This window comes from Phyllobates terribilis, unplaced genomic scaffold (genome assembly GCF_046119375.1).
Source record: "Phyllobates terribilis strain yellow unplaced genomic scaffold, ASM4611937v1 Scaffold_572__1_contigs__length_1044912, whole genome shotgun sequence".
Taxonomy (NCBI): domain Eukaryota; kingdom Metazoa; phylum Chordata; class Amphibia; order Anura; family Dendrobatidae; genus Phyllobates; species Phyllobates terribilis.
In genome coordinates, this window is record NW_027363332.1 from 186124 (window position 1) to 213266 (window position 27143).

At 44.9% G+C, this 27143-nt stretch overlaps 19 non-coding genes and 2 pseudogenes across 19 annotated transcripts; all 21 read right to left on the reverse strand.

Moving 5' to 3' along the window:
* Positions 1–760: 760 nt before the first annotated feature.
* LOC141233131 (U2 spliceosomal RNA) lies at positions 761–951 on the reverse strand. Its single transcript, XR_012299285.1, has one exon. It is a non-coding gene; the product is annotated as a U2 spliceosomal RNA (small nuclear RNA).
* A 1115-nt stretch (positions 952–2066) lies between these two features.
* On the reverse strand, positions 2067–2257 carry LOC141233132 (U2 spliceosomal RNA). The gene has a single exon (XR_012299286.1). It is a non-coding gene; the product is annotated as a U2 spliceosomal RNA (small nuclear RNA).
* Positions 2258–3372: 1115 nt separating this feature from the next.
* On the reverse strand, positions 3373–3563 carry LOC141233133 (U2 spliceosomal RNA). Its single transcript, XR_012299287.1, has one exon. It is a non-coding gene; the product is annotated as a U2 spliceosomal RNA (small nuclear RNA).
* A 1115-nt stretch (positions 3564–4678) lies between these two features.
* Positions 4679–4869, reverse strand: LOC141233210 (U2 spliceosomal RNA). The gene has a single exon (XR_012299362.1). It is a non-coding gene; the product is annotated as a U2 spliceosomal RNA (small nuclear RNA).
* A 1115-nt stretch (positions 4870–5984) lies between these two features.
* On the reverse strand, positions 5985–6175 carry LOC141233135 (U2 spliceosomal RNA). Its single transcript, XR_012299288.1, has one exon. It is a non-coding gene; the product is annotated as a U2 spliceosomal RNA (small nuclear RNA).
* Positions 6176–7290: 1115 nt separating this feature from the next.
* LOC141233136 (U2 spliceosomal RNA) lies at positions 7291–7481 on the reverse strand. The gene has a single exon (XR_012299289.1). It is a non-coding gene; the product is annotated as a U2 spliceosomal RNA (small nuclear RNA).
* A 1115-nt stretch (positions 7482–8596) lies between these two features.
* LOC141233137 (U2 spliceosomal RNA) lies at positions 8597–8787 on the reverse strand. Its single transcript, XR_012299290.1, has one exon. It is a non-coding gene; the product is annotated as a U2 spliceosomal RNA (small nuclear RNA).
* Positions 8788–9902: 1115 nt separating this feature from the next.
* Positions 9903–10086, reverse strand: LOC141233282 (U2 spliceosomal RNA). The gene has a single exon (XR_012299425.1). It is a non-coding gene; the product is annotated as a U2 spliceosomal RNA (small nuclear RNA).
* A 794-nt stretch (positions 10087–10880) lies between these two features.
* On the reverse strand, positions 10881–10972 carry LOC141233320 (U2 spliceosomal RNA; annotated as a pseudogene).
* A 1115-nt stretch (positions 10973–12087) lies between these two features.
* Positions 12088–12278, reverse strand: LOC141233339 (U2 spliceosomal RNA). Its single transcript, XR_012299453.1, has one exon. It is a non-coding gene; the product is annotated as a U2 spliceosomal RNA (small nuclear RNA).
* Positions 12279–13393: 1115 nt separating this feature from the next.
* LOC141233269 (U2 spliceosomal RNA) lies at positions 13394–13581 on the reverse strand. The gene has a single exon (XR_012299413.1). It is a non-coding gene; the product is annotated as a U2 spliceosomal RNA (small nuclear RNA).
* A 794-nt stretch (positions 13582–14375) lies between these two features.
* LOC141233310 (U2 spliceosomal RNA) lies at positions 14376–14467 on the reverse strand (annotated as a pseudogene).
* Positions 14468–15582: 1115 nt separating this feature from the next.
* On the reverse strand, positions 15583–15773 carry LOC141233350 (U2 spliceosomal RNA). Its single transcript, XR_012299464.1, has one exon. It is a non-coding gene; the product is annotated as a U2 spliceosomal RNA (small nuclear RNA).
* Positions 15774–16888: 1115 nt separating this feature from the next.
* LOC141233138 (U2 spliceosomal RNA) lies at positions 16889–17079 on the reverse strand. The gene has a single exon (XR_012299291.1). It is a non-coding gene; the product is annotated as a U2 spliceosomal RNA (small nuclear RNA).
* A 1115-nt stretch (positions 17080–18194) lies between these two features.
* LOC141233139 (U2 spliceosomal RNA) lies at positions 18195–18385 on the reverse strand. The gene has a single exon (XR_012299292.1). It is a non-coding gene; the product is annotated as a U2 spliceosomal RNA (small nuclear RNA).
* A 1115-nt stretch (positions 18386–19500) lies between these two features.
* On the reverse strand, positions 19501–19691 carry LOC141233141 (U2 spliceosomal RNA). The gene has a single exon (XR_012299294.1). It is a non-coding gene; the product is annotated as a U2 spliceosomal RNA (small nuclear RNA).
* A 1115-nt stretch (positions 19692–20806) lies between these two features.
* Positions 20807–20997, reverse strand: LOC141233128 (U2 spliceosomal RNA). Its single transcript, XR_012299282.1, has one exon. It is a non-coding gene; the product is annotated as a U2 spliceosomal RNA (small nuclear RNA).
* A 1115-nt stretch (positions 20998–22112) lies between these two features.
* LOC141233142 (U2 spliceosomal RNA) lies at positions 22113–22303 on the reverse strand. The gene has a single exon (XR_012299295.1). It is a non-coding gene; the product is annotated as a U2 spliceosomal RNA (small nuclear RNA).
* Positions 22304–23418: 1115 nt separating this feature from the next.
* Positions 23419–23609, reverse strand: LOC141233143 (U2 spliceosomal RNA). The gene has a single exon (XR_012299296.1). It is a non-coding gene; the product is annotated as a U2 spliceosomal RNA (small nuclear RNA).
* A 1115-nt stretch (positions 23610–24724) lies between these two features.
* On the reverse strand, positions 24725–24915 carry LOC141233144 (U2 spliceosomal RNA). The gene has a single exon (XR_012299297.1). It is a non-coding gene; the product is annotated as a U2 spliceosomal RNA (small nuclear RNA).
* Positions 24916–26030: 1115 nt separating this feature from the next.
* LOC141233272 (U2 spliceosomal RNA) lies at positions 26031–26221 on the reverse strand. Its single transcript, XR_012299416.1, has one exon. It is a non-coding gene; the product is annotated as a U2 spliceosomal RNA (small nuclear RNA).
* Between the last annotated feature and the right edge of the window lie 922 nt (positions 26222–27143).

A 27143-nucleotide genomic window follows, 5' to 3' on the forward strand; every position in this document is an offset into this window, starting at 1 on the left:
AGACTGAAGGTGGCTGCTGCTGTGCACAGGTATATAAAGGCTCAGAGCCTATTATGACACGCGCAGCCAGCGTTCCATTGCCACATTCCATCTACTGCAGGCAGGATACCTGGCTGGCTGAATGTCGCTGAGAAGCTCACAGAGACCGCCATAAGCAACAGTTTAACAGAATGCCACAGACTAATCAACCAAACTTTTTGGGTTGGGTTCTCTTTTATAGTCTGCAGGCATTAAATGAAAGAAGTCAGTGTTCCAGCAGAAGGAGACAACGTTTCAGAAAAGGCATTGTAGCAAACCAAAAAAGAAATTTTAAGCGCAGCAGAGTAACCAGCGCACATACCTGTTAGCTCAGGTGAGTTTAAAAGGCTGCTGTTGATAACAAGGGCATTTGCTAAATAGATGGTGTGTGTGCAACAATATACTGAAAGGTCAATTATATTGTGCAGCTTATCTCACCACCTGTAGTTATTTAGGTGAAAGCTCCAAAATGCTTGCCTAATATGTCTGTTTATCCAAAAGGAAGTAAAAAGGGAGAGCTAGAAAGATAGCATTGCATCACATTACATGGCAATGCAATGCACAGTTGCTGAAGTTGAACCAAAATGAGCTTGTAATCTGGCTTCTGCAACTTTGAACATGAAAAATCCAATGAGGAGAAGAAAAGCAAAGCCAAAGAGTCCATCCCAAAATCCGACAAACAAGCAAAATGAACAAAAAACATTGAATTCAATTCTTTCTGATTTTAGAAACTGCATTAAAGAAGGGGTGCACCGGTCCTGGAGATACTGCAATACCAGGTCAATGCGTGGAGTGGACAGAGCAAGCTCTTTTTCCATCTCCCTGTTCTAAAAATCCATTTAATATATGGTCCCCAGATAGGGGACGTATCAGATATTAAACTGATAAGAACAGATACTACACTTGATCTTAGCCAAAAGGCCGAGAAGCGATAACCAGAATTGGTTTCAAACTACGGAGCCACCCAAGGATCCTGAAAAGTCCATTTGTGGAGATGAGCTCCTGGACTCCCGTTAAGAAGACATGTTGTCAACCTCTAGATCCCTTACATGACTGCACTTTTCGGCTTGCTGCTGCTGCAATCCACGCGTTTTAGATCTGCATAACTCCACCTCTTTAAACACAGCACCTTCACCCCCTGCTGTTCCCACCCGCCTCAACACCGTTGGAAGGGAGGAGAACCAATTAAGGCGGGGGGTGGGGTGGAACGAGCAGCTGTCTACCCTTAGCAGGAGGGCTCCTGATTACATACCTCTCCTGCTGCTGCTGCTGCTGGCTGTCCAGCAGCAGACTGAAGGTGGCTGCTGCTGTGCACAGGTATATAAAGGCTCAGAGCCTATTATGACACGCGCAGCCAGCGTTCCATTGCCACATTCCATCTACTGCAGGCAGGATACCTGGCTGGCTGAATGTCGCTGAGAAGCTCACAGAGACCGCCATAAGCAACAGTTTAACAGAATGCCACAGACTAATCAACCAAACTTTTTGGGTTGGGTTCTCTTTTATAGTCTGCAGGCATTAAATGAAAGAAGTCAGTGTTCCAGCAGAAGGAGACAACGTTTCAGAAAAGGCATTGTAGCAAACCAAAAAAGAAATTTTAAGCGCAGCAGAGTAACCAGCGCACATACCTGTTAGCTCAGGTGAGTTTAAAAGGCTGCTGTTGATAACAAGGGCATTTGCTAAATAGATGGTGTGTGTGCAACAATATACTGAAAGGTCAATTATATTGTGCAGCTTATCTCACCACCTGTAGTTATTTAGGTGAAAGCTCCAAAATGCTTGCCTAATATGTCTGTTTATCCAAAAGGAAGTAAAAAGGGAGAGCTAGAAAGATAGCATTGCATCACATTACATGGCAATGCAATGCACAGTTGCTGAAGTTGAACCAAAATGAGCTTGTAATCTGGCTTCTGCAACTTTGAACATGAAAAATCCAATGAGGAGAAGAAAAGCAAAGCCAAAGAGTCCATCCCAAAATCCGACAAACAAGCAAAATGAACAAAAAACATTGAATTCAATTCTTTCTGATTTTAGAAACTGCATTAAAGAAGGGGTGCACCGGTCCTGGAGATACTGCAATACCAGGTCAATGCGTGGAGTGGACAGAGCAAGCTCTTTTTCCATCTCCCTGTTCTAAAAATCCATTTAATATATGGTCCCCAGATAGGGGACGTATCAGATATTAAACTGATAAGAACAGATACTACACTTGATCTTAGCCAAAAGGCCGAGAAGCGATAACCAGAATTGGTTTCAAACTACGGAGCCACCCAAGGATCCTGAAAAGTCCATTTGTGGAGATGAGCTCCTGGACTCCCGTTAAGAAGACATGTTGTCAACCTCTAGATCCCTTACATGCCTGCACTTTTCGGCTTGCTGCTGCTGCAATCCACGCGTTTTAGATCTGCATAACTCCACCTCTTTAAACACAGCACCTTCACCCCCTGCTGTTCCCACCCGCCTCAACACCGTTGGAAGGGAGGAGAACCAATTAAGGCGGGGGGTGGGGTGGAACGAGCAGCTGTCTACCCTTAGCAGGAGGGCTCCTGATTACATACCTCTCCTGCTGCTGCTGCTGCTGGCTGTCCAGCAGCAGACTGAAGGTGGCTGCTGCTGTGCACAGGTATATAAAGGCTCAGAGCCTATTATGACACGCGCAGCCAGCGTTCCATTGCCACATTCCATCTACTGCAGGCAGGATACCTGGCTGGCTGAATGTCGCTGAGAAGCTCACAGAGACCGCCATAAGCAACAGTTTAACAGAATGCCACAGACTAATCAACCAAACTTTTTGGGTTGGGTTCTCTTTTATAGTCTGCAGGCATTAAATGAAAGAAGTCAGTGTTCCAGCAGAAGGAGACAACGTTTCAGAAAAGGCATTGTAGCAAACCAAAAAAGAAATTTTAAGCGCAGCAGAGTAACCAGCGCACATACCTGTTAGCTCAGGTGAGTTTAAAAGGCTGCTGTTGATAACAAGGGCATTTGCTAAATAGATGGTGTGTGTGCAACAATATACTGAAAGGTCAATTATATTGTGCAGCTTATCTCACCACCTGTAGTTATTTAGGTGAAAGCTCCAAAATGCTTGCCTAATATGTCTGTTTATCCAAAAGGAAGTAAAAAGGGAGAGCTAGAAAGATAGCATTGCATCACATTACATGGCAATGCAATGCACAGTTGCTGAAGTTGAACCAAAATGAGCTTGTAATCTGGCTTCTGCAACTTTGAACATGAAAAATCCAATGAGGAGAAGAAAAGCAAAGCCAAAGAGTCCATCCCAAAATCCGACAAACAAGCAAAATGAACAAAAAACATTGAATTCAATTCTTTCTGATTTTAGAAACTGCATTAAAGAAGGGGTGCACCGGTCCTGGAGATACTGCAATACCAGGTCAATGCGTGGAGTGGACAGAGCAAGCTCTTTTTCCATCTCCCTGTTCTAAAAATCCATTTAATATATGGTCCCCAGATAGGGGACGTATCAGATATTAAACTGATAAGAACAGATACTACACTTGATCTTAGCCAAAAGGCCGAGAAGCGATAACCAGAATTGGTTTCAAACTACGGAGCCACCCAAGGATCCTGAAAAGTCCATTTGTGGAGATGAGCTCCTGGACTCCCGTTAAGAAGACATGTTGTCAACCTCTAGATCCCTTACATGCCTGCACTTTTCGGCTTGCTGCTGCTGCAATCCACGCGTTTTAGATCTGCATAACTCCACCTCTTTAAACACAGCACCTTCACCCCCTGCTGTTCCCACCCGCCTCAACACCGTTGGAAGGGAGGAGAACCAATTAAGGCGGGAGGTGGGGTGGAACGAGCAGCTGTCTACCCTTAGCAGGAGGGCTCCTGATTACATACCTCTCCTGCTGCTGCTGCTGCTGGCTGTCCAGCAGCAGACTGAAGGTGGCTGCTGCTGTGCACAGGTATATAAAGGCTCAGAGCCTATTATGACACGCGCAGCCAGCGTTCCATTGCCACATTCCATCTACTGCAGGCAGGATACCTGGCTGGCTGAATGTCGCTGAGAAGCTCACAGAGACCGCCATAAGCAACAGTTTAACAGAATGCCACAGACTAATCAACCAAACTTTTTGGGTTGGGTTCTCTTTTATAGTCTGCAGGCATTAAATGAAAGAAGTCAGTGTTCCAGCAGAAGGAGACAACGTTTCAGAAAAGGCATTGTAGCAAACCAAAAAAGAAATTTTAAGCGCAGCAGAGTAACCAGCGCACATACCTGTTAGCTCAGGTGAGTTTAAAAGGCTGCTGTTGATAACAAGGGCATTTGCTGAATAGATGGTGTGTGTGCAACAATATACTGAAAGGTCAATTATATTGTGCAGCTTATCTCACCACCTGTAGTTATTTAGGTGAAAGCTCCAAAATGCTTGCCTAATATGTCTGTTTATCCAAAAGGAAGTAAAAAGGGAGAGCTAGAAAGATAGCATTGCATCACATTACATGGCAATGCAATGCACAGTTGCTGAAGTTGAACCAAAATGAGCTTGTAATCTGGCTTCTGCAACTTTGAACATGAAAAATCCAATGAGGAGAAGAAAAGCAAAGCCAAAGAGTCCATCCCAAAATTCGACAAACAAGCAAAATGAACAAAAAACATTGAATTCAATTCTTTCTGATTTTAGAAACTGCATTAAAGAAGGGGTGCACCAGTCCTGGAGATACTGCAATACCAGGTCAATGCGTGGAGTGGACAGAGCAAGCTCTTTTTCCATCTCCCTGTTCTAAAAATCCATTTAATATATGGTCCCCAGATAGGGGACGTATCAGATATTAAACTGATAAGAACAGATACTACACTTGATCTTAGCCAAAAGGCCGAGAAGCGATAACCAGAATTGGTTTCAAACTACGGAGCCACCCAAGGATCCTGAAAAGTCCATTTGTGGAGATGAGCTCCTGGACTCCCGTTAAGAAGACATGTTGTCAACCTCTAGATCCCTTACATGCCTGCACTTTTCGGCTTGCTGCTGCTGCAATCCACGCGTTTTAGATCTGCATAACTCCACCTCTTTAAACACAGCACCTTCACCCCCTGCTGTTCCCACCCGCCTCAACACCGTTGGAAGGGAGGAGAACCAATTAAGGCGGGGGGTGGGGTGGAACGAGCAGCTGTCTACCCTTAGCAGGAGGGCTCCTGATTACATACCTCTCCTGCTGCTGCTGCTGCTGGCTGTCCAGCAGCAGACTGAAGGTGGCTGCTGCTGTGCACAGGTATATAAAGGCTCAGAGCCTATTATGACACGCGCAGCCAGCGTTCCATTGCCACATTCCATCTACTGCAGGCAGGATACCTGGCTGGCTGAATGTCGCTGAGAAGCTCACAGAGACCGCCATAAGCAACAGTTTAACAGAATGCCACAGACTAATCAACCAAACTTTTTGGGTTGGGTTCTCTTTTATAGTCTGCAGGCATTAAATGAAAGAAGTCAGTGTTCCAGCAGAAGGAGACAACGTTTCAGAAAAGGCATTGTAGCAAACCAAAAAAGAAATTTTAAGCGCAGCAGAGTAACCAGCGCACATACCTGTTAGCTTAGGTGAGTTTAAAAGGCTGCTGTTGATAACAAGGGCATTTGCTAAATAGATGGTGTGTGTGCAACAATATACTGAAAGGTCAATTATATTGTGCAGCTTATCTCACCACCTGTAGTTATTTAGGTGAAAGCTCCAAAATGCTTGCCTAATATGTCTGTTTATCCAAAAGGAAGTAAAAAGGGAGAGCTAGAAAGATAGCATTGCATCACATTACATGGCAATGCAATGCACAGTTGCTGAAGTTGAACCAAAATGAGCTTGTAATCTGGCTTCTGCAACTTTGAACATGAAAAATCCAATGAGGAGAAGAAAAGCAAAGCCAAAGAGTCCATCCCAAAATCCGACAAACAAGCAAAATGAACAAAAAACATTGAATTCAATTCTTTCTGATTTTAGAAACTGCATTAAAGAAGGGGTGCACCGGTCCTGGAGATACTGCAATACCAGGTCAATGCGTGGAGTGGACAGAGCAAGCTCTTTTTCCATCTCCCTGTTCTAAAAATCCATTTAATATATGGTCCCCAGATAGGGGACGTATCAGATATTAAACTGATAAGAACAGATACTACACTTGATCTTAGCCAAAAGGCCGAGAAGCGATAACCAGAATTGGTTTCAAACTACGGAGCCACCCAAGGATCCTGAAAAGTCCATTTGTGGAGATGAGCTCCTGGACTCCCGTTAAGAAGACATGTTGTCAACCTCTAGATCCCTTACATGCCTGCACTTTTCGGCTTGCTGCTGCTGCAATCCACGCGTTTTAGATCTGCATAACTCCACCTCTTTAAACACAGCACCTTCACCCCCTGCTGTTCCCACCCGCCTCAACACCGTTGGAAGGGAGGAGAACCAATTAAGGCGGGGGGTGGGGTGGAACGAGCAGCTGTCTACCCTTAGCAGGAGGGCTCCTGATTACATACCTCTCCTGCTGCTGCTGCTGCTGGCTGTCCAGCAGCAGACTGAAGGTGGCTGCTGCTGTGCACAGGTATATAAAGGCTCAGAGCCTATTATGACACGCGCAGCCAGCGTTCCATTGCCACATTCCATCTACTGCAGGCAGGATACCTGGCTGGCTGAATGTCGCTGAGAAGCTCACAGAGACCGCCATAAGCAACAGTTTAACAGAATGCCACAGACTAATCAACCAAACTTTTTGGGTTGGGTTCTCTTTTATAGTCTGCAGGCATTAAATGAAAGAAGTCAGTGTTCCAGCAGAAGGAGACAACGTTTCAGAAAAGGCATTGTAGCAAACCAAAAAAGAAATTTTAAGCGCAGCAGAGTAACCAGCGCACATACCTGTTAGCTCAGGTGAGTTTAAAAGGCTGCTGTTGATAACAAGGGCATTTGCTAAATAGATGGTGTGTGTGCAACAATATACTGAAAGGTCAATTATATTGTGCAGCTTATCTCACCACCTGTAGTTATTTAGGTGAAAGCTCCAAAATGCTTGCCTAATATGTCTGTTTATCCAAAAGGAAGTAAAAAGGGAGAGCTAGAAAGATAGCATTGCATCACATTACATGGCAATGCAATGCACAGTTGCTGAAGTTGAACCAAAATGAGCTTGTAATCTGGCTTCTGCAACTTTGAACATGAAAAATCCAAAGAGGAGAAGAAAAGCAAAGCCAAAGAGTCCATCCCAAAATCCGACAAACAAGCAAAATGAACAAAAAACATTGAATTCAATTCTTTCTGATTTTAGAAACTGCATTAAAGAAGGGGTGCACCGGTCCTGGAGATACTGCAATACCAGGTCAATGCGTGGAGTGGACAGAGCAAGCTCTTTTTCCATCTCCCTGTTCTAAAAATCCATTTAATATATGGTCCCCAGATAGGGGACGTATCAGATATTAAACTGATAAGAACAGATACTACACTTGATCTTAGCCAAAAGGCCGAGAAGCGATAACCAGAATTGGTTTCAAACTACGGAGCCACCCAAGGATCCTGAAAAGTCCATTTGTGGAGATGAGCTCCTGGACTCCCGTTAAGAAGACATGTTGTCAACCTCTAGATCCCTTACATGCCTACACTTTTCGGCTTGCTGCTGCTGCAATCCACGCGTTTTAGATCTGCATAACTCCACCTCTTTAAACACAGCACCTTCACCCCCTGCTGTTCCCACCCGCCTCAACACCGTTGGAAGGGAGGAGAACCAATTAAGGCGGGGGGTGGGGTGGAACGAGCAGCTGTCTACCCTTAGCAGGAGGGCTCCTGATTACATACCTCTCCTGCTGCTGCTGCTGCTGGCTGTCCAGCAGCAGACTGAAGGTGGCTGCTGCTGTGCACAGGTATATAAAGGCTCAGAGCCTATTATGACACGCGCAGCCAGCGTTCCATTGCCACATTCCATCTACTGCAGGCAGGATACCTGGCTGGCTGAATGTCGCTGAGAAGCTCACAGAGACCGCCATAAGCAACAGTTTAACAGAATGCCACAGACTAATCAACCAAACTTTTTGGGTTGGGTTCTCTTTTATAGTCTGCAGGCATTAAATGAAAGAAGTCAGTGTTCCAGCAGAAGGAGACAACGTTTCAGAAAAGGCATTGTAGCAAACCAAAAAAGAAATTTTAAGCGCAGCAGAGTAACCAGCGCACATACCTGTTAGCTCAGGTGAGTTTAAAAGGCTGCTGTTGATAACAAGGGCATTTGCTAAATAGATGGTGTGTGTGCAACAATATACTGAAAGGTCAATTATATTGTGCAGCTTATCTCACCACCTGTAGTTATTTAGGTGAAAGCTCCAAAATGCTTGCCTAATATGTCTGTTTATCCAAAAGGAAGTAAAAAGGGAGAGCTAGAAAGATAGCATTGCATCACATTACATGGCAATGCAATGCACAGTTGCTGAAGTTGAACCAAAATGAGCTTGTAATCTGGCTTCTGCAACTTTGAACATGAAAAATCCAATGAGGAGAAGAAAAGCAAAGCCAAAGAGTCCATCCCAAAATCCGACAAACAAGCAAAATGAACAAAAAACATTGAATTCAATTCTTTCTGATTTTAGAAACTGCATTAAAGAAGGGGTGCACCGGTCCTGGAGATACTGCAATACCAGGTCAATGCGTGGAGTGGACAGAGCAAGCTCTTTTTCCATCTCCCTGTTCTAAAAATCCATTTAATATATGGTCCCCAGATAGGGGACGTATCAGATATTAAACTGATAAGAACAGATACTACACTTGATCTTAGCCAAAAGGCCGAGAAGCGATAACCAGAATTGGTTTCAAACTACGGAGCCACCCAAGGATCCTGAAAAGTCCATTTGTGGAGATGAGCTCCTGGACTCCCGTTAAGAAGACATGTTGTCAACCTCTAGATCCCTTACATGCCTGCACTTTTCGGCTTGCTGCTGCTGCAATCCACGCGTTTTAGATCTGCATAACTCCACCTCTTTAAACACAGCACCTTCACCCCCTGCTGTTCCCACCCGCCTCAACACCGTTGGAAGGGAGGAGAACCAATTAAGGCGGGGGGTGGGGTGGAACGAGCAGCTGTCTACCCTTAGCATGAGGGCTCCTGATTACATACCTCTCCTGCTGCTGCTGCTGCTGGCTGTCCAGCAGCAGACTGAAGGTGGCTGCTGCTGTGCACAGGTATATAAAGGCTCAGAGCCTATTATGACACGCGCAGCCAGCGTTCCATTGCCACATTCCATCTACTGCAGGCAGGATACCTGGCTGGCTGAATGTCGCTGAGAAGCTCACAGAGACCGCCATAAGCAACAGTTTAACAGAATGCCACAGACTAATCAACCAAACTTTTTGGGTTGGGTTCTCTTTTATAGTCTGCAGGCATTAAATGAAAGAAGTCAGTGTTCCAGCAGAAGGAGACAACGTTTCAGAAAAGGCATTGTAGCAAACCAAAAAAGAAATTTTAAGCGCAGCAGAGTAACCAGCGCACATACCTGTTAGCTCAGGTGAGTTTAAAAGGCTGCTGTTGATAACAAGGGCATTTGCTAAATAGATGGTGTGTGTGCAACAATATACTGAAAGGTCAATTATATTGTGCAGCTTATCTCACCACCTGTAGTTATTTAGGTGAAAGCTCCAAAATGCTTGCCTAATATGTCTGTTTATCCAAAAGGAAGTAAAAAGGGAGAGCTAGAAAGATAGCATTGCATCACATTACATGGCAATGCAATGCACAGTTGCTGAAGTTGAACCAAAATGAGCTTGTAATCTGGCTTCTGCAACTTTGAACATGAAAAATCCAATGAGGAGAAGAAAAGCAAAGCCAAAGAGTCCATCCCAAAATCCGACAAACAAGCAAAATGAACAAAAAACATTGAATTCAATTCTTTCTGATTTTAGAAACTGCATTAAAGAAGGGGTGCACCGGTCCTGGAGATACTGCAATACCAGGTCAATGCGTGGAGTGGACAGAGCAAGCTCTTTTTCCATCTCCCTGTTCTAAAAATCCATTTAATATATGGTCCCCAGATAGGGGACGTATCAGATATTAAACTGATAAGAACAGATTTTTTTTTTTTTTTTTATCGAAAGCCCGAATTCGTGTACAAAACCCGAGTGCGCTTAAAAAAGTGACAAGTGCCACAAAAAAAATGCACTAGGATGCTGGTCTTCTTGAAACCCTCTCCAAAAGGAGAAGGGTCCCCCAAACCATTCCCCGTCCCTCCGAGCCAAAAGGCCACAGCGAGGAACAGGGACAAAAAGCCACCTCCAGCCGAAGCCAGAGGCGACCCAATCTTACCCCCAGCACCTGCCCGAGTTCTCACCCGAGCAAGGCACTGGGAGCCAAAGACTGTGCTCCCCTCCCAGAAGAGGGGAGCCAACAACGCTCTCCTCCCGAAAGAGGAGAGCCAGGGGGGTTCAGGGGGGAGCGGAACCTGATGGCCACACACTCCCCCCCTAGACCTGCCAAGAGAGGAACCCGTAAGGGAACCGCATCCCGACAAAATCCTAGTAGGACGTGACACACGTGAATAAGTGGACACACAGTGACAAAGAAATTAAATAAATAGTGAAGGTTTCACAGTATAATACTGCCCGGACCTTCGACCGGGAATTGAAAAATTCCCCATCCTAAGGCCAGAAGGCCCGGAATAAGGGTGTGTGCGAAGAAAGAAAATTTGAAGTGCTTGTGCAAATGTGCCATAAACTCAAGTGGGGTTCCCAATCCCAGTGAGTTAAGGCACCCCAGGGTCACCACTCCTGGGGCACTTCACACTTCGGGCTTTCGATCTTCCCCGGCCCAATGGCGTCGATCCTGGGGGGCCATGCTTTCCACCAGATGACGATATTAGCCACCTGGCGTACTAACAAGCGCCTAAACCCCAGTGTGCATAATGTATCAATCTACTAGGGCGGCCAACATCCAAAACCGCCTTTTCGAAAGATACTACACTTGATCTTAGCCAAAAGGCCGAGAAGCGATAACCAGAATTGGTTTCAAACTACGGAGCCACCCAAGGATCCTGAAAAGTCCATTTGTGGAGATGAGCTCCTGGACTCCCGTTAAGAAGACATGTTGTCAACCTCTAGATCCCTTACATGCCTGCACTTTTCGGCTTGCTGCTGCTGCAATCCACGCGTTTTAGATCTGCATAACTCCACCTCTTTAAACACAGCACCTTCACCCCCTGCTGTTCCCACCCGCCTCAACACCGTTGGAAGGGAGGAGAACCAATTAAGGCGGGGGGTGGGGTGGAACGAGCAGCTGTCTACCCTTAGCAGGAGGGCTCCTGATTACATACCTCTCCTGCTGCTGCTGCTGCTGGCTGTCCAGCAGCAGACTGAAGGTGGCTGCTGCTGTGCACAGGTATATAAAGGCTCAGAGCCTATTATGACACGCGCAGCCAGCGTTCCATTGCCACATTCCATCTACTGCAGGCAGGATACCTGGCTGGCTGAATGTCGCTGAGAAGCTCACAGAGACCGCCATAAGCAACAGTTTAACAGAATGCCACAGACTAATCAACCAAACTTTTTGGGTTGGGTTCTCTTTTATAGTCTGCAGGCATTAAATGAAAGAAGTCAGTGTTCCAGCAGAAGGAGACAACGTTTCAGAAAAGGCATTGTAGCAAACCAAAAAAGAAATTTTAAGCGCAGCAGAGTAACCAGCGCACATACCTGTTAGCTCAGGTGAGTTTAAAAGGCTGCTGTTGATAACAAGGGCATTTGCTAAATAGATGGTGTGTGTGCAACAATATACTGAAAGGTCAATTATATTGTGCAGCTTATCTCACCACCTGTAGTTATTTAGGTGAAAGCTCCAAAATGCTTGCCTAATATGTCTGTTTATCCAAAAGGAAGTAAAAAGGGAGAGCTAGAAAGATAGCATTGCATCACATTACATGGCAATGCAATGCACAGTTGCTGAAGTTGAACCAAAATGAGCTTGTAATCTGGCTTCTGCAACTTTGAACATGAAAAATCCAATGAGGAGAAGAAAAGCAAAGCCAAAGAGTCCATCCCAAAATCCGACAAACAAGCAAAATGAACAAAAAACATTGAATTCAATTCTTTCTGATTTTAGAAACTGCATTAAAGAAGGGGTGCACCGGTCCTGGAGATAATGCAATACCAGGTCAATGCGTGGAGTGGACAGAGCAAGCTCTTTTTCCATCTCCCTGTTCTAAAAATCCATTTAATATATGGTCCCCAGATAGGGGACGTATCAGATATTAAACTGATAAGAACAGATACTACACTTGATCTTAGCCAAAAGGCCGAGAAGCGATAACCAGAATTGGTTTCAAACTACGGAGCCACCCAAGGATCCTGAAAAGTCCATTTGTGGAGATGAGCTCCTGGACTCCCGTTAAGAAGACATGTTGTCAACCTCTAGATCCCTTACATGCCTGCACTTTTCGGCTTGCTGCTGCTGCAATCCACGCGTTTTAGATCTGCATAACTCCACCTCTTTAAACACAGCACCTTCACCCCCTGCTGTTCCCACCCGCCTCAACACCGTTGGAAGGGAGGAGAACCAATTAAGGCGGGGGGTGGGGTGGAACGAGCAGCTATCTACCCTTAGCAGGAGGGCTCCTGATTACATACCTCTCCTGCTGCTGCTGCTGCTGGCTGTCCAGCAGCAGACTGAAGGTGGCTGCTGCTGTGCACAGGTATATAAAGGCTCAGAGCCTATTATGACACGCGCAGCCAGCGTTCCATTGCCACATTCCATCTACTGCAGGCAGGATACCTGGCTGGCTGAATGTCGCTGAGAAGCTCACAGAGACCGCCATAAGCAACAGTTTAACAGAATGCCACAGACTAATCAACCAAACTTTTTGGGTTGGGTTCTCTTTTATAGTCTGCAGGCATTAAATGAAAGAAGTCAGTGTTCCAGCAGAAGGAGACAACGTTTCAGAAAAGGCATTGTAGCAAACCAAAAAAGAAATTTTAAGCGCAGCAGAGTAACCAGCGCACATACCTGTTAGCTCAGGTGAGTTTAAAAGGCTGCTGTTGATAACAAGGGCATTTGCTAAATAGATGGTGTGTGTGCAACAATATACTGAAAGGTCAATTATATTGTGCAGCTTATCTCACCACCTGTAGTTATTTAGGTGAAAGCTCCAAAATGCTTGCCTAATATGTCTGTTTATCCAAAAGGAAGTAAAAAGGGAGAGCTAGAAAGATAGCATTGCATCACATTACATGGCAATGCAATGCACAGTTGCTGAAGTTGAACCAAAATGAGCTTGTAATCTGGCTTCTGCAACTTTGAACATGAAAAATCCAATGAGGAGAAGAAAAGCAAAGCCAAAGAGTCCATCCCAAAATCCGACAAACAAGCAAAATGAACAAAAAACATTGAATTCAATTCTTTCTGATTTTAGAAACTGCATTAAAGAAGGGGTGCACCGGTCCTGGAGATACTGCAATACCAGGTCAATGCGTGGAGTGGACAGAGCAAGCTCTTTTTCCATCTCCCTGTTCTAAAAATCCATTTAATATATGGTCCCCAGATAGGGGACGTATCAGATATTAAACTGATAAGAACAGATATTTATTTTTTTTTTTATTTTTTGAAAGCCCGAATTCGTGTACAAAACCCGAGTGCGCTTAAAAAAGTGACAAGTGCCACAAAAAAAGTGCACTAGGATGCTGGTCTTCTTGAAACCCTCTCCAAAAGGAGAAGGGTCCCCCAAACCATTCCCCGTCCCTCCGAGCCAAAAGGCCACAGCGAGGAACAGGGACAAAAAGCCACCTCCAGCCGAAGCCAGAGGCGATCCAATCTTACCCCCAGCACCTGCCCGAGTTCTCACCCGAGCAAGGCACTGGGAGCCAAAGACTGTGCTCCCCTCCCGGAAGAGGGGAGCCAACAACGCTCTCCTCCCGAAAGAGGAGAGCCAGGGGGGTTCAGGGGGGAGCGGAACCTGATGGCCACACACTCCCCCCCTAGACCTGCCAAGAGAGGAACCCGTAAGGGAACCGCATCCCGACAAAATCCTAGTAGGACGTGACACACGTGAATAAGTGGACACACAGTGACAAAGAAATTAAATAAATAGTGAAGGTTTCACAGTATAATACTGCCCGGACCTTCGACCGGGAATTGAAAAATTCCCCATCCTAAGGCCAGAAGGCCCGGAATAAGGGTGTGTGCGAAGAAAGAAAATTTGAAGTGCTTGTGCAAATGTGCCATAAACTCAAGTGGGGTTCCCAATCCCAGTGAGTTAAGGCACCCCAGGGTCACCACTCCTGGGGCACTTCACACTTCGGGCTTTCGATCTTCCCCGGCCCAATGGCGTCGATCCTGGGGGGCCATGCTTTCCACCAGATGACTATATTAGCCACCTGGCGTACTAACAAGCGCCTAAACCCCAGTGTGCATAATGTATCAATCTACTAGGGCGGCCAACATCCAAAACCACCTTTTCGAAAGATACTACACTTGATCTTAGCCAAAAGGCCGAGAAGCGATAACCAGAATTGGTTTCAAACTACGGAGCCACCCAAGGATCCTGAAAAGTCCATTTGTGGAGATGAGCTCCTGGACTCCCGTTAAGAAGACATGTTGTCAACCTCTAGATCCCTTACATGCCTGCACTTTTCGGCTTGCTGCTGCTGCAATCCACGCGTTTTAGATCTGCATAACTCCACCTCTTTAAACACAGCACCTTCACCCCCTGCTGTTCCCACCCGCCTCAACACCGTTGGAAGGGAGGAGAACCAATTAAGGCGGGGGGTGGGGTGGAACGAGCAGCTGTCTACCCTTAGCAGGAGGGCTCCTGATTACATACCTCTCCTGCTGCTGCTGCTGCTGGCTGTCCAGCAGCAGACTGAAGGTGGCTGCTGCTGTGCACAGGTATATAAAGGCTCAGAGCCTATTATGACACGCGCAGCCAGCGTTCCATTGCCACATTCCATCTACTGCAGGCAGGATACCTGGCTGGCTGAATGTCGCTGAGAAGCTCACAGAGACCGCCATAAGCAACAGTTTAACAGAATGCCACAGACTAATCAACCAAACTTTTTGGGTTGGGTTCTCTTTTATAGTCTGCAGGCATTAAATGAAAGAAGTCAGTGTTCCAGCAGAAGGAGACAACGTTTCAGAAAAGGCATTGTAGCAAACCAAAAAAGAAATTTTAAGCGCAGCAGAGTAACCAGCGCACATACCTGTTAGCTCAGGTGAGTTTAAAAGGCTGCTGTTGATAACAAGGGCATTTGCTAAATAGATGGTGTGTGTGCAACAATATACTGAAAGGTCAATTATATTGTGCAGCTTATCTCACCACCTGTAGTTATTTAGGTGAAAGCTCCAAAATGCTTGCCTAATATGTCTGTTTATCCAAAAGGAAGTAAAAAGGGAGAGCTAGAAAGATAGCATTGCATCACATTACATGGCAATGCAATGCACAGTTGCTGAAGTTGAACCAAAATGAGCTTGTAATCTGGCTTCTGCAACTTTGAACATGAAAAATCCAATGAGGAGAAGAAAAGCAAAGCCAAAGAGTCCATCCCAAAATCCGACAAACAAGCAAAATGAACAAAAAACATTGAATTCAATTCTTTCTGATTTTAGAAACTGCATTAAAGAAGGGGTGCACCGGTCCTGGAGATAATGCAATACCAGGTCAATGCGTGGAGTGGACAGAGCAAGCTCTTTTTCCATCTCCCTGTTCTAAAAATCCATTTAATATATGGTCCCCAGATAGGGGACGTATCAGATATTAAACTGATAAGAACAGATACTACACTTGATCTTAGCCAAAAGGCCGAGAAGCGATAACCAGAATTGGTTTCAAACTACGGAGCCACCCAAGGATCCTGAAAAGTCCATTTGTGGAGATGAGCTCCTGGACTCCCGTTAAGAAGACATGTTGTCAACCTCTAGATCCCTTACATGCCTGCACTTTTCGGCTTGCTGCTGCTGCAATCCACGCGTTTTAGATCTGCATAACTCCACCTCTTTAAACACAGCACCTTCACCCCCTGCTGTTCCCACCCGCCTCAACACCGTTGGAAGGGAGGAGAACCAATTAAGGCGGGGGGTGGGGTGGAACGAGCAGCTATCTACCCTTAGCAGGAGGGCTCCTGATTACATACCTCTCCTGCTGCTGCTGCTGCTGGCTGTCCAGCAGCAGACTGAAGGTGGCTGCTGCTGTGCACAGGTATATAAAGGCTCAGAGCCTATTATGACACGCGCAGCCAGCGTTCCATTGCCACATTCCATCTACTGCAGGCAGGATACCTGGCTGGCTGAATGTCGCTGAGAAGCTCACAGAGACCGCCATAAGCAACAGTTTAACAGAATGCCACAGACTAATCAACCAAACTTTTTGGGTTGGGTTCTCTTTTATAGTCTGCAGGCATTAAATGAAAGAAGTCAGTGTTCCAGCAGAAGGAGACAACGTTTCAGAAAAGGCATTGTAGCAAACCAAAAAAGAAATTTTAAGCGCAGCAGAGTAACCAGCGCACATACCTGTTAGCTCAGGTGAGTTTAAAAGGCTGCTGTTGATAACAAGGGCATTTGCTAAATAGATGGTGTGTGTGCAACAATATACTGAAAGGTCAATTATATTGTGCAGCTTATCTCACCACCTGTAGTTATTTAGGTGAAAGCTCCAAAATGCTTGCCTAATATGTCTGTTTATCCAAAAGGAAGTAAAAAGGGAGAGCTAGAAAGATAGCATTGCATCACATTACATGGCAATGCAATGCACAGTTGCTGAAGTTGAACCAAAATGAGCTTGTAATCTGGCTTCTGCAACTTTGAACATGAAAAATCCAATGAGGAGAAGAAAAGCAAAGCCAAAGAGTCCATCCCAAAATCCGACAAACAAGCAAAATGAACAAAAAACATTGAATTCAATTCTTTCTGATTTTAGAAACTGCATTAAAGAAGGGGTGCACCGGTCCTGGAGATACTGCAATACCAGGTCAATGCGTGGAGTGGACAGAGCAAGCTCTTTTTCCATCTCCCTGTTCTAAAAATCCATTTAATATATGGTCCCCAGATAGGGGACGTATCAGATATTAAACTGATAAGAACAGATACTACACTTGATCTTAGCCAAAAGGCCGAGAAGCGATAACCAGAATTGGTTTCAAACTACGGAGCCACCCAAGGATCCTGAAAAGTCCATTTGTGGAGATGAGCTCCTGGACTCCCGTTAAGAAGACATGTTGTCAACCTCTAGATCCCTTACATGCCTGCACTTTTCGGCTTGCTGCTGCTGCAATCCACGCGTTTTAGATCTGCATAACTCCACCTCTTTAAACACAGCACCTTCACCCCCTGCTGTTCCCACCCGCCTCAACACCGTTGGAAGGGAGGAGAACCAATTAAGGCGGGGGGTGGGGTGGAACGAGCAGCTGTCTACCCTTAGCAGGAGGGCTCCTGATTACATACCTCTCCTGCTGCTGCTGCTGCTGGCTGTCCAGCAGCAGACTGAAGGTGGCTGCTGCTGTGCACAGGTATATAAAGGCTCAGAGCCTATTATGACACGCGCAGCCAGCGTTCCATTGCCACATTCCATCTACTGCAGGCAGGATACCTGGCTGGCTGAATGTCGCTGAGAAGCTCACAGAGACCGCCATAAGCAACAGTTTAACAGAATGCCACAGACTAATCAACCAAACTTTTTGGGTTGAGTTCTCTTTTATAGTCTGCAGGCATTAAATGAAAGAAGTCAGTGTTCCAGCAGAAGGAGACAACGTTTCAGAAAAGGCATTGTAGCAAACCAAAAAAGAAATTTTAAGCGCAGCAGAGTAACCAGCGCACATACCTGTTAGCTCAGGTGAGTTTAAAAGGCTGCTGTTGATAACAAGGGCATTTGCTAAATAGCTGGTGTGTGTGCAACAATATACTGAAAGGTCAATTATATTGTGCAGCTTATCTCACCACCTGTAGTTATTTAGGTGAAAGCTCCAAAATGCTTGCCTAATATGTCTGTTTATCCAAAAGGAAGTAAAAAGGGAGAGCTAGAAAGATAGCATTGCATCACATTACATGGCAATGCAATGCACAGTTGCTGAAGTTGAACCAAAATGAGCTTGTAATCTGGCTTCTGCAACTTTGAACATGAAAAATCCAATGAGGAGAAGAAAAGCAAAGCCAAAGAGTCCATCCCAAAATCCGACAAACAAGCAAAATGAACAAAAAACATTGAATTCAATTCTTTCTGATTTTAGAAACTGCATTAAAGAAGGGGTGCACCGGTCCTGGAGATACTGCAATACCAGGTCAATGCGTGGAGTGGACAGAGCAAGCTCTTTTTCCATCTCCCTGTTCTAAAAATCCATTTAATATATGGTCCCCAGATAGGGGACGTATCAGATATTAAACTGATAAGAACAGATACTACACTTGATCTTAGCCAAAAGGCCGAGAAGCGATAACCAGAATTGGTTTCAAACTACGGAGCCACCCAAGGATCCTGAAAAGTCCATTTGTGGAGATGAGCTCCTGGACTCCCGTTAAGAAGACATGTTGTCAACCTCTAGATCCCTTACATGCCTGCACTTTTCGGCTTGCTGCTGCTGCAATCCACGCGTTTTAGATCTGCATAACTCCACCTCTTTAAACACAGCACCTTCACCCCCTGCTGTTCCCACCCGCCTCAACACCGTTGGAAGGGAGGAGAACCAATTAAGGCGGGGGGTGGGGTGGAACGAGCAGCTGTCTACCCTTAGCAGGAGGGCTCCTGATTACATACCTCTCCTGCTGCTGCTGCTGCTGGCTGTCCAGCAGCAGACTGAAGGTGGCTGCTGCTGTGCACAGGTATATAAAGGCTCAGAGCCTATTATGACATGCGCAGCCAGCGTTCCATTGCCACATTCCATCTACTGCAGGCAGGATACCTGGCTGGCTGAATGTCGCTGAGAAGCTCACAGAGACCGCCATAAGCAACAGTTTAACAGAATGCCACAGACTAATCAACCAAACTTTTTGGGTTGGGTTCTCTTTTATAGTCTGCAGGCATTAAATGAAAGAAGTCAGTGTTCCAGCAGAAGGAGACAACGTTTCAGAAAAGGCATTGTAGCAAACCAAAAAAGAAATTTTAAGCGCAGCAGAGTAACCAGCGCACATACCTGTTAGCTCAGGTGAGTTTAAAAGGCTGCTGTTGATAACAAGGGCATTTGCTAAATAGCTGGTGTGTGTGCAACAATATACTGACAGGTCAATTATATTGTGCAGCTTATCTCACCACCTGTAGTTATTTAGGTGAAAGCTCCAAAATGCTTGCCTAATATGTCTGTTTATCCAAAAGGAAGTAAAAAGGGAGAGCTAGAAAGATAGCATTGCATCACATTACATGGCAATGCAATGCACAGTTGCTGAAGTTGAACCAAAATGAGCTTGTAATCTGGCTTCTGCAACTTTAAACATGAAAAATCCAATGAGGAGAAGAAAAGCAAAGCCAAAGAGTCCATCCCAAAATCCGACAAACAAGCAAAATGAACAAAAAACATTGAATTCAATTCTTTCTGATTTTAGAAACTGCATTAAAGAAGGGGTGCACCGGTCCTGGAGATACTGCAATACCAGGTCAATGCGTGGAGTGGACAGAGCAAGCTCTTTTTCCATCTCCCTGTTCTAAAAATCCATTTAATATATGGTCCCCAGATAGGGGACGTATCAGATATTAAACTGATAAGAACAGATACTACACTTGATCTTAGCCAAAAGGCCGAGAAGCGATAACCAGAATTGGTTTCAAACTACGGAGCCACCCAAGGATCCTGAAAAGTCCATTTGTGGAGATGAGCTCCTGGACTCCCGTTAAGAAGACATGTTGTCAACCTCTAGATCCCTTACATGCCTGCACTTTTCGGCTTGCTGCTGCTGCAATCCACGCGTTTTAGATCTGCATAACTCCACCTCTTTAAACACAGCACCTTCACCCCCTGCTGTTCCCACCCGCCTCAACACCGTTGGAAGGGAGGAGAACCAATTAAGGCGGGGGGTGGGGTGGAACGAGCAGCTGTCTACCCTTAGCAGGAGGGCTCCTGATTACATACCTCTCCTGCTGCTGCTGCTGCTGGCTGTCCAGCAGCAGACTGAAGGTGGCTGCTGCTGTGCACAGGTATATAAAGGCTCAGAGCCTATTATGACACGCGCAGCCAGCGTTCCATTGCCACATTCCATCTACTGCAGGCAGGATACCTGGCTGGCTGAATGTCGCTGAGAAGCTCACAGAGACCGCCATAAGCAACAGTTTAACAGAATGCCACAGACTAATCAACCAAACTTTTTGGGTTGGGTTCTCTTTTATAGTCTGCAGGCATTAAATGAAAGAAGTCAGTGTTCCAGCAGAAGGAGACAACGTTTCAGAAAAGGCATTGTAGCAAACCAAAAAAGAAATTTTAAGCGCAGCAGAGTAACCAGCGCACATACCTGTTAGCTCAGGTGAGTTTAAAAGGCTGCTGTTGATAACAAGGGCATTTGCTAAATAGATGGTGTGTGTGCAACAATATACTGAAAGGTCAATTATATTGTGCAGCTTATCTCACCACCTGTAGTTATTTAGGTGAAAGCTCCAAAATGCTTGCCTAATATGTCTGTTTATCCAAAAGGAAGTAAAAAGGGAGAGCTAGAAAGATAGCATTGCATCACATTACATGGCAATGCAATGCACAGTTGCTGAAGTTGAACCAAAATGAGCTTGTAATCTGGCTTCTGCAACTTTGAACATGAAAAATCCAATGAGGAGAAGAAAAGCAAAGCCAAAGAGTCCATCCCAAAATCCGACAAACAAGCAAAATGAACAAAAAACATTGAATTCAATTCTTTCTGATTTTAGAAACTGCATTAAAGAAGGGGTGCACCGGTCCTGGAGATAATGCAATACCAGGTCAATGCGTGGAGTGGACAGAGCAAGCTCTTTTTCCATCTCCCTGTTCTAAAAATCCATTTAATATATGGTCCCCAGATAGGGGACGTATCAGATATTAAACTGATAAGAACAGATACTACACTTGATCTTAGCCAAAAGGCCGAGAAGCGATAACCAGAATTGGTTTCAAACTACGGAGCCACCCAAGGATCCTGAAAAGTCCATTTGTGGAGATGAGCTCCTGGACTCCCGTTAAGAAGACATGTTGTCAACCTCTAGATCCCTTACATGCCTGCACTTTTCGGCTTGCTGCTGCTGCAATCCACGCGTTTTAGATCTGCATAACTCCACCTCTTTAAACACAGCACCTTCACCCCCTGCTGTTCCCACCCGCCTCAACACCGTTGGAAGGGAGGAGAACCAATTAAGGCGGGGGGTGGGGTGGAACGAGCAGCTATCTACCCTTAGCAGGAGGGCTCCTGATTACATACCTCTCCTGCTGCTGCTGCTGCTGGCTGTCCAGCAGCAGACTGAAGGTGGCTGCTGCTGTGCACAGGTATATAAAGGCTCAGAGCCTATTATGACACGCGCAGCCAGCGTTCCATTGCCACATTCCATCTACTGCAGGCAGGATACCTGGCTGGCTGAATGTCGCTGAGAAGCTCACAGAGACCGCCATAAGCAACAGTTTAACAGAATGCCACAGACTAATCAACCAAACTTTTTGGGTTGGGTTCTCTTTTATAGTCTGCAGGCATTAAATGAAAGAAGTCAGTGTTCCAGCAGAAGGAGACAACGTTTCAGAAAAGGCATTGTAGCAAACCAAAAAAGAAATTTTAAGCGCAGCAGAGTAACCAGCGCACATACCTGTTAGCTCAGGTGAGTTTAAAAGGCTGCTGTTGATAACAAGGGCATTTGCTAAATAGATGGTGTGTGTGCAACAATATACTGAAAGGTCAATTATATTGTGCAGCTTATCTCACCACCTGTAGTTATTTAGGTGAAAGCTCCAAAATGCTTGCCTAATATGTCTGTTTATCCAAAAGGAAGTAAAAAGGGAGAGCTAGAAAGATAGCATTGCATCACATTACATGGCAATGCAATGCACAGTTGCTGAAGTTGAACCAAAATGAGCTTGTAATCTGGCTTCTGCAACTTTGAACATGAAAAATCCAATGAGGAGAAGAAAAGCAAAGCCAAAGAGTCCATCCCAAAATCCGACAAACAAGCAAAATGAACAAAAAACATTGAATTCAATTCTTTCTGATTTTAGAAACTGCATTAAAGAAGGGGTGCACCGGTCCTGGAGATACTGCAATACCAGGTCAATGCGTGGAGTGGACAGAGCAAGCTCTTTTTCCATCTCCCTGTTCTAAAAATCCATTTAATATATGGTCCCCAGATAGGGGACGTATCAGATATTAAACTGATAAGAACAGATACTACACTTGATCTTAGCCAAAAGGCCGAGAAGCGATAACCAGAATTGGTTTCAAACTACGGAGCCACCCAAGGATCCTGAAAAGTCCATTTGTGGAGATGAGCTCCTGGACTCCCGTTAAGAAGACATGTTGTCAACCTCTAGATCCCTTACATGCCTGCACTTTTCGGCTTGCTGCTGCTGCAATCCACGCGTTTTAGATCTGCATAACTCCACCTCTTTAAACACAGCACCTTCACCCCCTGCTGTTCCCACCCGCCTCAACACCGTTGGAAGGGAGGAGAACCAATTAAGGCGGGGGGTGGGGTGGAACGAGCAGCTGTCTACCCTTAGCAGGAGGGCTCCTGATTACATACCTCTCCTGCTGCTGCTGCTGCTGGCTGTCCAGCAGCAGACTGAAGGTGGCTGCTGCTGTGCACAGGTATATAAAGGCTCAGAGCCTATTATGACACGCGCAGCCAGCGTTCCATTGCCACATTCCATCTACTGCAGGCAGGATACCTGGCTGGCTGAATGTCGCTGAGAAGCTCACAGAGACCGCCATAAGCAACAGTTTAACAGAATGCCACAGACTAATCAACCAAACTTTTTGGGTTGAGTTCTCTTTTATAGTCTGCAGGCATTAAATGAAAGAAGTCAGTGTTCCAGCAGAAGGAGACAACGTTTCAGAAAAGGCATTGTAGCAAACCAAAAAAGAAATTTTAAGCGCAGCAGAGTAACCAGCGCACATACCTGTTAGCTCAGGTGAGTTTAAAAGGCTGCTGTTGATAACAAGGGCATTTGCTAAATAGCTGGTGTGTGTGCAACAATATACTGAAAGGTCAATTATATTGTGCAGCTTATCTCACCACCTGTAGTTATTTAGGTGAAAGCTCCAAAATGCTTGCCTAATATGTCTGTTTATCCAAAAGGAAGTAAAAAGGGAGAGCTAGAAAGATAGCATTGCATCACATTACATGGCAATGCAATGCACAGTTGCTGAAGTTGAACCAAAATGAGCTTGTAATCTGGCTTCTGCAACTTTGAACATGAAAAATCCAATGAGGAGAAGAAAAGCAAAGCCAAAGAGTCCATCCCAAAATCCGACAAACAAGCAAAATGAACAAAAAACATTGAATTCAATTCTTTCTGATTTTAGAAACTGCATTAAAGAAGGGGTGCACCGGTCCTGGAGATACTGCAATACCAGGTCAATGCGTGGAGTGGACAGAGCAAGCTCTTTTTCCATCTCCCTGTTCTAAAAATCCATTTAATATATGGTCCCCAGATAGGGGACGTATCAGATATTAAACTGATAAGAACAGATACTACACTTGATCTTAGCCAAAAGGCCGAGAAGCGATAACCAGAATTGGTTTCAAACTACGGAGCCACCCAAGGATCCTGAAAAGTCCATTTGTGGAGATGAGCTCCTGGACTCCCGTTAAGAAGACATGTTGTCAACCTCTAGATCCCTTACATGCCTGCACTTTTCGGCTTGCTGCTGCTGCAATCCACGCGTTTTAGATCTGCATAACTCCACCTCTTTAAACACAGCACCTTCACCCCCTGCTGTTCCCACCCGCCTCAACACCGTTGGAAGGGAGGAGAACCAATTAAGGCGGGGGGTGGGGTGGAACGAGCAGCTGTCTACCCTTAGCAGGAGGGCTCCTGATTACATACCTCTCCTGCTGCTGCTGCTGCTGGCTGTCCAGCAGCAGACTGAAGGTGGCTGCTGCTGTGCACAGGTATATAAAGGCTCAGAGCCTATTATGACATGCGCAGCCAGCGTTCCATTGCCACATTCCATCTACTGCAGGCAGGATACCTGGCTGGCTGAATGTCGCTGAGAAGCTCACAGAGACCGCCATAAGCAACAGTTTAACAGAATGCCACAGACTAATCAACCAAACTTTTTGGGTTGGGTTCTCTTTTATAGTCTGCAGGCATTAAATGAAAGAAGTCAGTGTTCCAGCAGAAGGAGACAACGTTTCAGAAAAGGCATTGTAGCAAACCAAAAAAGAAATTTTAAGCGCAGCAGAGTAACCAGCGCACATACCTGTTAGCTCAGGTGAGTTTAAAAGGCTGCTGTTGATAACAAGGGCATTTGCTAAATAGCTGGTGTGTGTGCAACAATATACTGACAGGTCAATTATATTGTGCAGCTTATCTCACCACCTGTAGTTATTTAGGTGAAAGCTCCAAAATGCTTGCCTAATATGTCTGTTTATCCAAAAGGAAGTAAAAAGGGAGAGCTAGAAAGATAGCATTGCATCACATTACATTGCAATGCAATGCACAGTTGCTGAAGTTGAACCAAAATGAGCTTGTAATCTGGCTTCTGCAACTTTGAACATGAAAAATCCAATGAGGAGAAGAAAAGCAAAGCCAAAGAGTCCATCCCAAAATCCGACAAACAAGCAAAATGAACAAAAAACATTGAATTCAATTCTTTCTGATTTTAGAAACTGCATTAAAGAAGGGGTGCACCGGTCCTGGAGATACTGCAATACCAGGTCAATGCGTGGAGTGGACAGAGCAAGCTCTTTTTCCATCTCCCTGTTCTAAAAATCCATTTAATATATGGTCCCCAGATAGGGGACGTATCAGATATTAAACTGATAAGAACAGATACTACACTTGATCTTAGCCAAAAGGCCGAGAAGCGATAACCAGAATTGGTTTCAAACTACGGAGCCACCCAAGGATCCTGAAAAGTCCATTTGTGGAGATGAGCTCCTGGACTCCCGTTAAGAAGACATGTTGTCAACCTCTAGATCCCTTACATGCCTGCACTTTTCGGCTTGCTGCTGCTGCAATCCACGCGTTTTAGATCTGCATAACTCCACCTCTTTAAACACAGCACCTTCACCCCCTGCTGTTCCCACCCGCCTCAACACCGTTGGAAGGGAGGAGAACCAATTAAGGCGGGGGGTGGGGTGGAACGAGCAGCTGTCTACCCTTAGCAGGAGGGCTCCTGATTACATACCTCTCCTGCTGCTGCTGCTGCTGGCTGTCCAGCAGCAGAATGAAGGTGGCTGCTGCTGTGCACAGGTATATAAAGGCTCAGAGCCTATTATGACACGCGCAGCCAGCGTTCCATTGCCACATTCCATCTACTGCAGGCAGGATACCTGGCTGGCTGAATGTCGCTGAGAAGCTCACAGAGACCGCCATAAGCAACAGTTTAACAGAATGCCACAGACTAATCAACCAAACTTTTTGGGTTGGGTTCTCTTTTATAGTCTGCAGGCATTAAATGAAAGAAGTCAGTGTTCCAGCAGAAGGAGACAACGTTTCAGAAAAGGCATTGTAGCAAACCAAAAAAGAAATTTTAAGCGCAGCAGAGTAACCAGCGCACATACCTGTTAGCTCAGGTGAGTTTAAAAGGCTGCTGTTGATAACAAGGGCATTTGCTAAATAGATGGTGTGTGTGCAACAATATACTGAAAGGTCAATTATATTGTGCAGCTTATCTCACCACCTGTAGTTATTTAGGTGAAAGCTCCAAAATGCTTGCCTAATATGTCTGTTTATCCAAAAGGAAGTAAAAAGGGAGAGCTAGAAAGATAGCATTGCATCACATTACATGGCAATGCAATGCACAGTTGCTGAAGTTGAACCAAAATGAGCTTGTAATCTGGCTTCTGCAACTTTGAACATGAAAAATCCAATGAGGAGAAGAAAAGCAAAGCCAAAGAGTCCATCCCAAAATCCGACAAACAAGCAAAATGAACAAAAAACATTGAATTCAATTCTTTCTGATTTTAGAAACTGCATTAAAGAAGGGGTGCACCGGTCCTGGAGATACTGCAATACCAGGTCAATGCGTGGAGTGGACAGAGCAAGCTCTTTTTCCATCTCCCTGTTCTAAAAATCCATTTAATATATGGTCCCCAGATAGGGGACGTATCAGATATTAAACTGATAAGAACAGATTTTTTTTTTTTAATTTGGCTATCCCCTGCAGAGGGATAAAACCGTTTATTAAAACTTTAACAAATTACAAGCATAATTAAACAAATACCAAACGTTAAAAGACAAATGAAATTTACAAAACAAAAAAATACAAAGATTTTAAATAATTAGGTTCCATTGGTCAACAAGCCATTTTTTGGAAATATGTACATTCTTCTTTTTGTCAATTAAATAATAAGTATACATTTCACATAAACATAAACTTAAAACATCATTCACTGATAAAACATCTTATTTAAAAATAGCAATGTTGCGCGCTTTCCAGAGAGATGACTTGGCGCAGTTCACTGTCTTCCAAGCCATTGTGTACTGGTCCATTGTGGGGCATTCCATAAGTCCGTATAGCACAGTTTTATATGTAAAGTCCTTGAGGTCTGCCACCCTTTCCAGTAGGGGGAGCAGTCTTCTCCAGAAATCCTTTGCAAAATTACATGTCCATAATAGATGTTCCACCGTTTCCTCGTCTTGGCATCCGGCTCTTGGGCAGATGGCAGACCTCACAAATCCTCTTCTGTATTGGAATGCCCGGCAAGGAAGACAGCGGTGCATGCAACTCCAAGCCAGATCTCTCTGTTCATTAAAAAGATAAAAAACGTTAATCATTTTCCAGATAGACATAGATTTGTCATCATCATATCTGTCAACATTACATATTTCCTCACTTTTACGTATTTCTTTAATTAGTTTCTTACTATTTCTTAATTCCTCTATTTTCTTAGTCCCTAAATTAAAATCGGACACTATTTTCCTTAAAATCTCATAATGCGTCGACAAATTAAAAGCATGGGGCACAGATATATTAACTTCATACCATCCAAACTTTCTCATAAAAAATCCTGTATTAAAACGCATAAAAAAGGACCAATAGTGATTCTTAAAAAGGGCATTAAAACAGTAAACGAACAGATGGATTAAAAGAA